This window comes from Physella acuta, unplaced genomic scaffold (genome assembly GCF_028476545.2).
Source record: "Physella acuta isolate Inbredline_101_S28 unplaced genomic scaffold, ASM2847654v3 ptg000914l, whole genome shotgun sequence".
NCBI classification, from domain to species: Eukaryota; Metazoa; Mollusca; class Gastropoda; family Physidae; genus Physella; species Physella acuta.
This window is the reverse complement of record NW_026732431.1, coordinates 83,035-95,481: the sequence shown is the minus strand read 5'-3', so window position 1 is coordinate 95,481 and position 12,447 is coordinate 83,035. Positions and strand designations below refer to the sequence as shown.

General features: G+C 32.4%; 1 protein-coding gene across 1 annotated transcript in view; it reads left to right on the top strand.

Annotated features, from left to right (window-relative positions):
• LOC131953230 (cytochrome P450 3A12-like) overlaps positions 1-12,447 on the top strand; it is a 52,943-nt gene that overhangs the window by 25,269 nt on the left and 15,227 nt on the right. The gene's annotated exons all lie outside the window — the stretch shown is intronic.

Sequence of the window (12,447 nt, the reverse complement as noted above, 5' to 3'; positions counted from 1 at the left end):
TCGTCAGTGTATCGGCATGAGGCTGGCGTACCTCGAACTCAAAATTGGACTCGCCCATGTGTTGAGGAAGGTCAAGGTTGAACTGAGCGAGAAGACGGTGCCTCCAATAGGAGGAGACGTGTCGACATGTTTTCAAGGCGTCCTTATAGTGGATAAACCCATTCATTTGGAGGTTAAGATTAGAGAATAGCCTGTATCAAAATACTTGTTTTAATATTATTATTATTGTATTAATTTATTATTTTTTATTTTGCTGAATATTTGTTCAGATAATTTTGAACTCAGAAATTTCTTTACTTAAAAAAGTTTAAAGACTCAGAGATTTACCTGTATATTAGGACTTGCATGCAATTAGTTTCGATTCAAATTCCAGTAACTTTTTGTATAATTTTCCAGAAAGTTAACTTTTTGGAAAGTAAACTGATTGTGTTGAAATTAGAGAATTATGTTTATCTAAAGTTTTGCTGAATTTAATAACGTTTGGAATCTATTAAATAGTTAATTTAATGTGAGGTACTCGTATTTCTTAAATTATTTTTTTATTATAGTTTTATGTCTCGATTAACACATGGCTCATAACAATCACCAAAATGATACACTAAAACGGTATAGTTACCAAAGTGATACACTAAAATGCTACCTTTGCTAAAATGATATACTAAAACGTTACCTTTGCTACATTTAATATTCCACATCTATTCATTGTTGCTGAATCTGAAACCTGACAGGACTGTATAGGATTCTAATGTGAGTTGCAGATTTTGTTTTATTATACCAATCTCTATTATCGAATTTTATGTCAAGACCTTCACAATTTTTATGCGAGTATATTCTACATGCTTTATCTTTGATATTTCCGCTTATTGTACACAGTTTTACGACTATAATGTTATATAACATTCTTCATATAACTGTATGTACATTTGTCCTCTGTAACAAACGTAAAGATAGTCGATTGTTGAACGAAATAAAAGGTTCTCATTAAAATCGTTATTAATAATAATAATAATAAAAAAGTTCTTTATGGATGTCTATACTTCTGATTTTATTTGTTTTTTTCTCTTTGCATGTTATAGAGATAAAAGTAATTAAGCCTATTAAAATAATTATTTTATCATTAATATATACATATACATATATACACGCCTATTAACTTAGAGGCTCAACACAGAGAATGACTTGCATCAAACAATTTGCACTTATCTTTCTGCCCAGGCATTTCGATTGGATTTTCATTATGCCCTTATCATCTTACTGCCCATGCTTTGTGCTTCGATGAATTGGCCCTTCTTATCTTCTTTCTGCACACGCATTTTGCTTTGATTTTCAATGTGCCCTTCTCATCTTACTGGTTCATAAAATAAGAACACTGTTACATATATACGAGAGTTTGTCTATACCCCACTTTCATCCTTTCAATACTTTTCGAATCATCATTTGAATCTATTTTGATATAAAATTAACAGCTACACTAGCAAACTTCATCTGAGTGTTGATTCACTTAGAAACATCTGATCCGTTATTTTCATGTAATAAAGCATATATATATATATATATATATATATATATATATATATATATATATATATATATATATATATATGTATATATATATATATATATATATATATATATATATAATAAATATTTATATATATATATATATATATATATATAGGCTATATATATAATAAATATTTATGTATATATATATATATATATAATAAATATTTATGTATATATATACATATATATTTATTATATATATATATTTATTATATGTATATATATATATATATATATATATAATAAATATTTATGTATATATATATACATATATATTTATTATATATATATATTTATTATATATATATATATATATATATATATATATATATATATATATATATATATATATATATATATATATATATATATTCTATGCAAAATTGTATGACATTCATATAAACGTGGAGGGGGTTTTTACCCCATCCCCCAGATTTTCATTAGAAAACAGCAAAAAAAAATGAGACCCAATCACTTTTGTACCGTTTGGTTACGGTCCTCGTCAGTGTATCGGCATGAGGCTGGCGTACCTCGAGCTCAAAATTGGACTCGTCCATGTATTGAAGAAAGTCAGGGTTGCAATAAGTGAGCGCACGGAACCTCAAATTGGGGGTGGAGTGTCATTAAAGTTTCAAGGTTTTATCGTCGTAGAGAAACCAATACAATTGGACGTTAAACTAAAAATTCTTTTACTGTGCCATTATCAGATACTGGTATATAATAAATTCCCAATTGTGTTAAGCTGAATGTTAAGCTCTTGCTATAAGGCTAATGAGATCATATAGTGGAGAATTCAGTTGAGGGAAACTTACCGGATAAAGTCAAAACGATGTAAGTTTGTACAATATGTCCTACTCGAATAATAGAGAATAAAAGTATGGTCTATAGTCTTGTAGACCATTGGATGGATGATGGGAATCCAAGCACAAAGCCCAGGAGGTAGGATGAGAAGAGCCAGGTGTTTAATAAAACATGCATTCTATAATAAATACACTAATTATACATAAGGTATAATCATATAACACATATGACTTAATATATAGTGTATGTATATAAATTTATATATATATATATATATATATATATATATATATATATATATATATATATATATATATATATATATATATATATATATATATATATATATATATATATATATATGAAAGCAGCATAATAAAATACAAAAATTAGGGGAAATTAGGCTGGTCAAGGAAATCCTGGAAAAGAACAGCAGAAGAAAAGACAAGGTCCTCTGGATTACATAGGCGGATATAAAGAGAGCTGCCCAACACTGAGTTGTTATGGGACAGTTGTTGCTTAAATTAGAATTGTTTAGAATAGGTTGGAATAGGTTGGAATAGGTTGGAATAGGTTAGAATAGGTTAGAATAGGTTAGAATAGGTTGGAATAGGTTGGAATAGGTTGGAATAGGTTGGAATAGGTTAGAATAGGTTAGAATAGTCCATAACGTAAGGGAGAGGTGTGTGTGAGTTGAGTTAACCCCGGGGTGTTCAGATATTGTTATCCCAAGGTCGAGTGCGGGTATTAAAGCTAGAGTGAACGATTGTAAATTGTAAGGGGTTTATTAGTTAGTAGGGGCTTAGGGCGAGGGCTGCTGTGTAATGTATAAGATGAGAACAAAGAAAGTATTGAACATTTTCTCGGATCGTTTTCTCCGTTGAATAAAACCCAGACGTAGCACGAGTCATGTGGAGAGGTGTGGCTGCAGACCTTCAATGTCCAGTGGCCACAAAGGTATTATAGTAAAGAAAATGTATAAATTAATGGTTTTTAAAACTACGTTATAGTGGGCTGCCCTTTCCCCGGTGGTAACAATGAGTAGTTTTGTGTTGAGGATGAAATGTGACATTAAATTATTAAGTAAAATGGCGACGACGTTGTTGGGCGGTAGAGCGTTAGGCCGCTAAGTCTTGAGTTCAGATCTTGATCTTGAGTCTAGAATGTTCCTTAGAACCTGCATCTCCGATGTGCACCAGGATGACACCAGGTAGTAAATACGGCTTGGCATAATGCTGGTTATACTGTTATGAATGGGTTATATAGGTTATTATTTTGATAGGAGATGAAAACAATAAGAGTAGGTTGAGAGTAGCGTCCCTTTTGTTTATCTTTATTAACGCTAAATTATAGGCTGTTCTATTTTGTATGAAACGCATGAAAAGTCAACAATTTTCACTTTTGTATCCTAGTAACTATTTGGAGGAAGTGGCCTGGTACCTCATACTCGCATTCGTAACACACACCATCTCTTCTTATGCCATGGTCAAGAAACATATACTCTACTTCATCTGTCCTATGGAAAGTTTGGTACAGAAGAGGAACATTAGTAATGGGACAATAAAATCATTAAATAAGATAAATATTTGTATCCATTCTGTGTTTGGCCGTTGAGTCATGATCTAGATTCTAGATTCACTACACCAGCCCAAAAGCAGGTCAGTATTTTTTATTCATTTCAGCGCTTAATAATAGCTGACTATACACATTCATTAATGACTCATGATGTGTATATGAGCTAATTAACCAGCTTGTGAATTGCAGAACAGCATTTTTATAACACATCCGGAACATGGTTTCGGCTTTTCCATACATATGTTCCAAGATTAGTATACATGGTTTTGGTTTACAGTTTTGATAAATATTAAAGCATAAAATTCTATTATCTATCCTTGCAAGCAGTAATTAATTCCGGCTAAAAAAAATAAAACGATAACTAGCTCATAAACAAAAATAATTGCTTGTTTTTATGTGTTGCTTGCTGCTACTATAATGTAAATTGTAAATGTTCCTAGCTATTAGCATGATCTGTATATGACATACTTGTCTAATAGCTGTCTTATGACCTTCTTGCTATATGCTAAGTACACAGAGGCCCAAGATTTTGAACTAGATTTTACCCTTTTTCTGCAACGCTCGACTGCCCATTTCAGTACAAGTTTAGCCAACAACCTTCTGCCCTACACTGATGTAGGCGCAAGGTCAAATGTTAACTCTTATCTCTACAAGCTTGCAGACTATTGAACGCCTGAAATAGGTCAGTCACAGTGGAAACGTTACAAGTACAATCAGTTGGTGAGTTATCGCTTCTTATGGATACTTTATTGTGCTGATTTTAGTGTGGTAACTCAACAAGTACAGTTTTTGTTTATAAATAGCCAAATATATATATATACATATATATATATATATATATATATATATATATATATATATATATATATATATATATATATATATATATATATATATATATTTGTGTTTGTGTGTAATTGTCAGGTTTCGAAAAAACAACAACAATGAAACCATTATGTTCATTATATTCTTTGCACATGCATTTTGTTGAAGAGTTACAGTCAGTACTCTACAAAAATTCTGAATATGTGTTTAAATAATTAATATAGACAAACAATATTTTACTTCGTGAAACATTTAAAGCAACAATGTTTTAGTTCCAAATTTAAATAATACTAATTTCTTATAACCTTAACTCTAAGCCTAGCCCTAAAGAAAGTAAGATTATGGTTATGTTTTAGGTTAGGTTATAATAAGCAGTTTAATTAGTTTAAGGATAAAAGAGCGATTTCTGATTTTCCATTTTGACTTTCCTTCATGCAATATAATCGTTTTTGTTGTGTAATTTCTTTGGATTTAATAGCCACTATTATTTAGTACAAACATGCAAAGACTTCCACGGCGCCTTGGTTGTTCCGTTACATCTTCTTTCGCTACAGCGCTAGAACAATTAACATTAAAAATACGATATTTTCTTGAGTGTTTAAGCATTAGTCGGGACAATATGCGTGCGTATGCGTATGCATATGCCAGTGCCTGTACCCGTGCCTCTATCTGCGTCTACATTACGCCTACCTTTTAAGTCTACGTATACATATCGTATATTATGCAAATGCAATATGCGTTGCTTTACGAGATGTTTTTTGTTCTTAGTCGGTCGATGTCAGGCAGTCTATGGAACACCGAAGTCCGCATAGGTAGTGTCAAAAAAATTTGTGTTAATTAATATGGCCAAATATATACTTCATGGATCCTACAACTATGTTCTGCTTAAGATTCTAAGTTCATACATGCAGTGGCGGATGTAAGGGGGTAGGCTGAGCTGGCAGCATACCGAGGCCCTGCCCAAGCTTAATTCGCCCCTGTTTACATGTTGGGTTTACACGTCTCTTATCATGTCGTGTCATAAAATATCGATCTTTCGTTTGCACTTAAGTTGACTGTACAGGGTTTTGGGGGTGCGAATTATGTCTGTCATTATTGGAGTCACAGAATTTTGTCTGTAAGACGCCATAAAATGTTCGCGGAAGTTTTCCTTAAATTACGAAAAGTAATTAATCTGCCTGTATGAAATTGTTTTACATTTTAATTTACTCATCTGGTAGCTCATTTGTCATATCATATTTGAGAATTATTATATGTAGCATGAAAGTGTAAACTTCATATTTAGCAGCATTCAAAAATTGACAGGAATAATGGCATCTATGGACCCTGAATTCGAGTTCTCAGCCAGCGTGTCTGTGAGTTTGTTGTTGGCCACCTCCATTGTCCTGCTGTACCTTCTGTACACGAACCTCTTTAGCAAGGAGAGCTGGGAGAAATATGGCGTCAAGCACGTCAGCCTTGGCAAGCTGGCTATGGCTGACTTCAGGTAGGTAAAAAGGGGGTTAAGGTATAGTGCGACAATACAGCAAGAAAGTATAGTAAGACTTAAAGTTTGGGACTTATTAGAGTTTAGGACACCCATTATAAATTTTGTGGGACAGCGTGGATAGATGGTAAAGCATAAGATTGCTAACCCGGAAGCCTAAAGTTCAAATCCCAGCTTTGTGTCAGTAGAACTTCGCCAAGTTTATCCAGCTCTGTTTAGTACCTGACTTACTTTAGAGAAGTAAAGGCGGCTGAGCATAGTGCTGACCACTGTATACCATCATATGCCCAGGTCGCTGAAACAGGTGAGCTCTACTTTATCATTTTCAAAAATTTCAAAATCTGCAGTTGATGAGCTCAGGCCAGGTTAGGGTAATATTGGTGTTTTTATTTTGTTACACATCGGCGTCGGTGTTAATCAGTTCGTTTCTGTTGTGTTAGGTGAGGATGGTGACTACTATAATTAGCAATATAGGCTATAGGGTAACTAGTCAGCTAATACAAACTTGTATTTACATCCTAGTTATTACTTTATTTTACATCTATTTAAACGTTTTGCATAGGAAGTTATTATAATATTAAAGATCCCTTTTTGTCTTTTTTTAGGGTCGTTACCTCAACTGTGACTGCCCAGCATGGAGACACAGTAGGGATCAACATGGGCAGATTGACCTTAGCCACCCGTGATCTTGAACTGGCGAAACAGGTCATGGTGAAGGACTCAAAATATTTCCTTGATAGAATGTCACCCATGATCACCCGCAGCGCCATGGAGACCGGTCTTTTTTTCTTGGGTGGGGACAAGTGGAGAACAGTGCGACATTTGTCTACTCCGTCATTCAGGTACATGTTTGAGGTTTCTGTTAGATTGGGTTTAGAGAGTATTGCTAGTAATATTTATAGTGGTTTTGCTTTCATACACTTATATTATTTTCGAAAATAGAGAACCTGTAATCTATATATATAATTCTCCTCTTCGAGCCGTTAGAAAACAAGCTGCAAACGCTCTCCCTACCTCCCCACCCCTACATGGTTTTAGTGAGCTGTGTTCACTCTAAATGTTTACAAGCAGAGCCAACGATTTTAAACGTAGGGGGGGGGGGGGGGAGGGGGGGAAGGAAGGGGGGGGGGGTATGGTCCTTAACGAGCTACTTTTAAAGAAATATTTTCAGTGTCAGCGTTGGTACTGTCGAATTCACAAATTATGAATTATTGAAAATTAGAAACAACTAAATAGCGGCGTATGTTATGCCGCGGGCCGGCTCGTATCATTTAATGTTGTAATTTTAAAATACTTGCTGAAATAAACGACGGCCTTAAACTTTCTTTTTGAGGATTTACTCTCATAATTTTTTTATTTTTTCTATTTACTAAATATTAAAATCATGTTTAGTAAGCAAATTTGTATTTATATATATATATATTATATATATATATATATGTATATATTAGTTTCTCTTTTTGGTTTGATTATAAATACAACATTGTATGTATAGTTGCGATGTGCTTTAGCTTTACTTACGGTTTGCCATATTCTACAAGTTGTAAATCTGTTACAAAAGCACAATGATAGGTAAATACGAAATTATTAATATTTAAGAATGTCTCTAGATAATTAAACAGTTGCAATATATATATATATATATATATATATATATATATATATATATATATATATATATATATATATATATATATATATATATATATATATATATATATATATATATTCCTTATCGAGATCACATGTGTAGTGTCGGTTTTAATTCGTGCCTTTTGCTAGCACTGGTAAACTGAAACAGATCAGCAAAAACATTAACGAATCAGCCCAGAAGTTGGCCACAGTGTTGGAGGAGTTTGCCAGGAACCAGAAGCTGTTGCCAGTAAAGCACATCACGTCCCAGTACACGAGTGAGATCATTGCCAGGTCGGCGTTTGGTTTGAGGACAGACTGTCTGGGGAAGGAGGACGACGAGTTCACATATTATTCTAAAAATATTCTTCGCGTTAGAGGGAAAATATATGACAAGATAATGCACCTTATATTTCGATCAAAAAAGCTGCATATTTTCCTTTCAAAGGTAAGAAAGGCATAAAATGTAAACGTATAACAAATCTATCATTCTGATTGTAGGTGTACATTAAAACATGTTTGGCTTATGTAATTAATTTGTTAAATATTGGATTCAAGTAAACATTATCAGTGAAGTATTATTTTATACTGTTTTTAAAACATTTAAAACATTTGACGAATAATTCATTATTGTCATCAGATACATAATTTTATTCCTCCTTTGCAAAATAGCATCATTTTAATTACAAACAATCGTCATCCTGTTTAGCTTTTCGTTATCTTTCTATTTAACTGTTAAAATATAATATTTTCTTAAAAAATCATTAATTACATTTTTAATATTTAATATTTTTGCTTTCGTATAGTTTTAAAACAATCATGCATAAATGTCTACAGACATTAGGTATAAGTTTGTTTGACATGGTCAACAAGAACACAGACAAGTACTTCAATGACCTGATATCAGCCCTGATCACACAGAGGGTGGAGCTAGAGAGGCAGGGTACAAACAAACCAACAGACCTGCTGCAGAGTTTGGTTGCTGCTAAGCTTGCAGGGGACAAGGAGGCTGCTGAACGTGAGTACTTTTGTTGTAAACTCTACGATTGATTACAAAGACTTATAAAATAAACAAATCTAGAATAAAATGCCAAAAAGTTAAGATTCTGTAGTTCTTTTTCCAATACACAGTAGTGTTATTTTAAAAGATATTAAAATATTTGTATACAAAATTAGATAATTTCGAAAATAATGCGGATAAAAATTTTCACCTTTCCAAACACTAAATTTTTTATTTTCGCCTCAGAGTCGTTTAACGATTTAGCCTCATTTGCAAGCTCTAAATTTGTTTAGGTAAAAATATTTTACATTTTTAATTTTCTTTTCGCTAAGATAGAGAAAAAGAATACTTTTATTTTTAATGTTTAGGACACGGTTTTTTTTTTCAAATGATAATGAGATTATTGGTTCTGACTTGGGTTGGAAAATAAAGGCTAAGTCTTCGGATTACGTTCAGATTTATTAATCCATTAATTATAATGCAATCTCTAGGCTGAGATTAGTTTTAATAATCTCTTTTACTTTCCTGTCAATTTATGTCATTTCCTAATCTCGATGGTAAAATAAATATAATTTTAACGAAAACTCTATCATTTTATTTCAATTTTACTTATCAGCTTCTTATAAAATAAACTGTCATCAAATAGTGTGAATCTCATTTACTAAAGGAATTTAGTTATTCTTGATTAATGTAATGAAATGTTCGTATTCGACAGACGTATCGGGTGGCCAGTCGTGGGAGAATATTCCTAAAACGATGTCTGAACGAGACCTGGTGGGCCAGTCGATGCTAATCATATTCGCTGGGTTCGAAACCACAGCCTCGACATTCCAGATGTGTCTCTACATGCTGGCCAAGCATCCGGAGATTCAGGTGGGGATGTTATTACATTTTGAATAGAATACATTTATTAAAATTTATCTTAATATTTTTTTGTAATTCGAAACTTTAAATCCAAAAAAATTTAGTGCTACAAGCCGACCATCTCATATAGTATGTTTGTAAAATTTTAGAGCATTTATCGGTATATTTTTGATGGAAAAAAACAAACTTGACGATTTGAATAAAAAAAAAGAATGTTATTAAAAATTAACAAAAATTCTTCTTAAGGGATCTAGGAAATTGATCATAAAGGTATTACGTCTAATTTTAATACCCACAAACTCCATACACATAGATTAAAATTTGGAAGGTTTTTATTCTTATGTAGCATCTTGAGTTTTAATAATTTATATTTGTTTTATAATTTATATATATTTATGTTTTTAAATAGTCTTCTATGTCGAAAATTTGTTCAAGAAAGTATTTAAAACTCTGTAAAAGCCATGATACACATTAGAGATTATAATATTGTAATGCAATATCTCAAGACAACAGATGAAACATATTAATGGATGTTACTTTAAAAGTGTTGCCTGATTCCTGACATTTAAATCTAGCTTCAGCTCTATTCATAGCAGGCAGTTTTCACATAAAATATATTAATATTCACGTCAATTTTACCAAAAACATGAATTAAAACAATAACATAAAATTTAACAATCTGAAAACAAAGACGATCTCTTAAAAACTATCATTAAATTTTAAAAAAAATGTTTTTTCTTGCAGGAGAAAGTGTACCAAGAGATCTGCTCCGTAGTGGCATCAAACTCACCAAATTACGAAGAACTGGGTCAGCTGATCTACTTAGAACAGGTCATCAACGAGACTCTCAGATTTTATCCCCCATTGCCACTCGTCAACAGAATCGCTACTGAAACCAGAACATACGGCAACATCACCATCCCCAAAAACGCAATTGTATTTGTTCTATCTGAAGAGATCATGAAAGACCCTAGAAATTACCCCGACCCCCACAAATTTGACCCGGACAGATTTTCACCAGAGAACAGCAAACACCGTGACCCCATGACCTTTCTACCGTTTGGTTACGGCCCTCGTCTGTGTATCGGCATGAGGCTGGCGTACCTCGAGCTCAAAATTGGACTCGCCCATGTTTTAAGGAAGGTCAAGGTTGAACTGAGCGAGAAGACGGAGCCTCCAATAGGAGGAGATGTGTCGACATTTTTTCAAGGCGTCCTTATAGTGGAGAAACCTATTCATTTGGAGGTTAAACTCAGAGGATAACTTAAATCAAAATACATATTTTAATATTATCATTATTTTCTAATATATTTCTCAAAAAATTGCTGAACATTTGTTCAAATGATTTTGACGACATAAATTTCTTTATTGCAAAGAATATAAAGACTCAGATATTTACCTGTATATTAGCTTTTGCATGCAATTTTTTTCAATGCAAATGCCAGTAAACTCTTGTTTAATTTCCCAGAAAGTTAACATTTTGGAAAGCAAACTGATTCGTATTGAAATTATAGAATTATGTTTATCCAAAGTTTTGCTGAATTACGTTTGGAATCTATTAAACAGTTAATATAATATTAGGTAACCGTATTTCTTAAATTATTATTTTATTATAGTTTTATGTTTCGATGAACACATGGCTCGTCACAATCACCAAAATGATACACTAAAACGTTACCTTTGCTAAAATGATATACTAAAATGTTACCTTTGCTAAAATGATACACTAAAATGTTACCTTTGTTGCATCCAATAATCCACATCAATTCATTCATGTTGAATCTTAAACCTGGTAGGATTGTATTGGATTCTAATGTTTTTCTTATATTATACTATTCTGTATTATCGAATTTTATGTCAAGGCCTTTACAATATTAGTGCGAGTATATACTAATTGCTTTAACATTGACATTTCAGCAATTTGTTCACAATTTTACGATTATTTTGTTACATAATATTCTTCATATAACTGTATATACATTTGTCCTCTGTAACAAACGGAAAGATAGTCAATGGTTGAACGAAATAAAAAGGTCTGATTAAAATGGTTCTTAATATTAATAAAAGAAAATTGTTTGTGGAGGTCTATACTTCTGGTTTTATTTGTTTGTTTTCTGCTCTCTTTGCCTGTTATAGAAATAATTAAGTATTTAAGTCTATTCAAATCATTATTTTATCCATAATATATAAATGCATATATACAAGCTGATTAAGTTTGACGTTCAACACAGAGAAAAAGTGCATCAAACAATCTGCCCTTCTCAACCTACTGCCCAGGCATTGTGCTTGGATTTTCAATGTGCCCTTCTCATCTTACTGTTTTAGAAAGCAAGAATATACAACAGGGTTACGCCAATTTGTCTAAAGATAGACAATCCCTTCAATAACTCAACATTCAGATAAGAGCTAGTTAACCTGCCGGCGACTATCTGACCTGCTTTTGTTTGACACATTAGTAAATAGTAATGGCTTTATCATACACAAGGCCAAAGAACACTAGATGTACATCGTATTTTAGAAAACAGTTAACCCAAACAGTAAAACACACTATCCGTATTGATAAATGTTCCTGTGTTAATTAGGTTTGGCTTAACAAGCTTACGCAATGAAAAATAATTCCAAAACTAAAATAAGTGTTTCTAGTTCTCTGCTGCTTAAATTTACTGTAGCGTAAATATAATACACCGAACTGTTAACA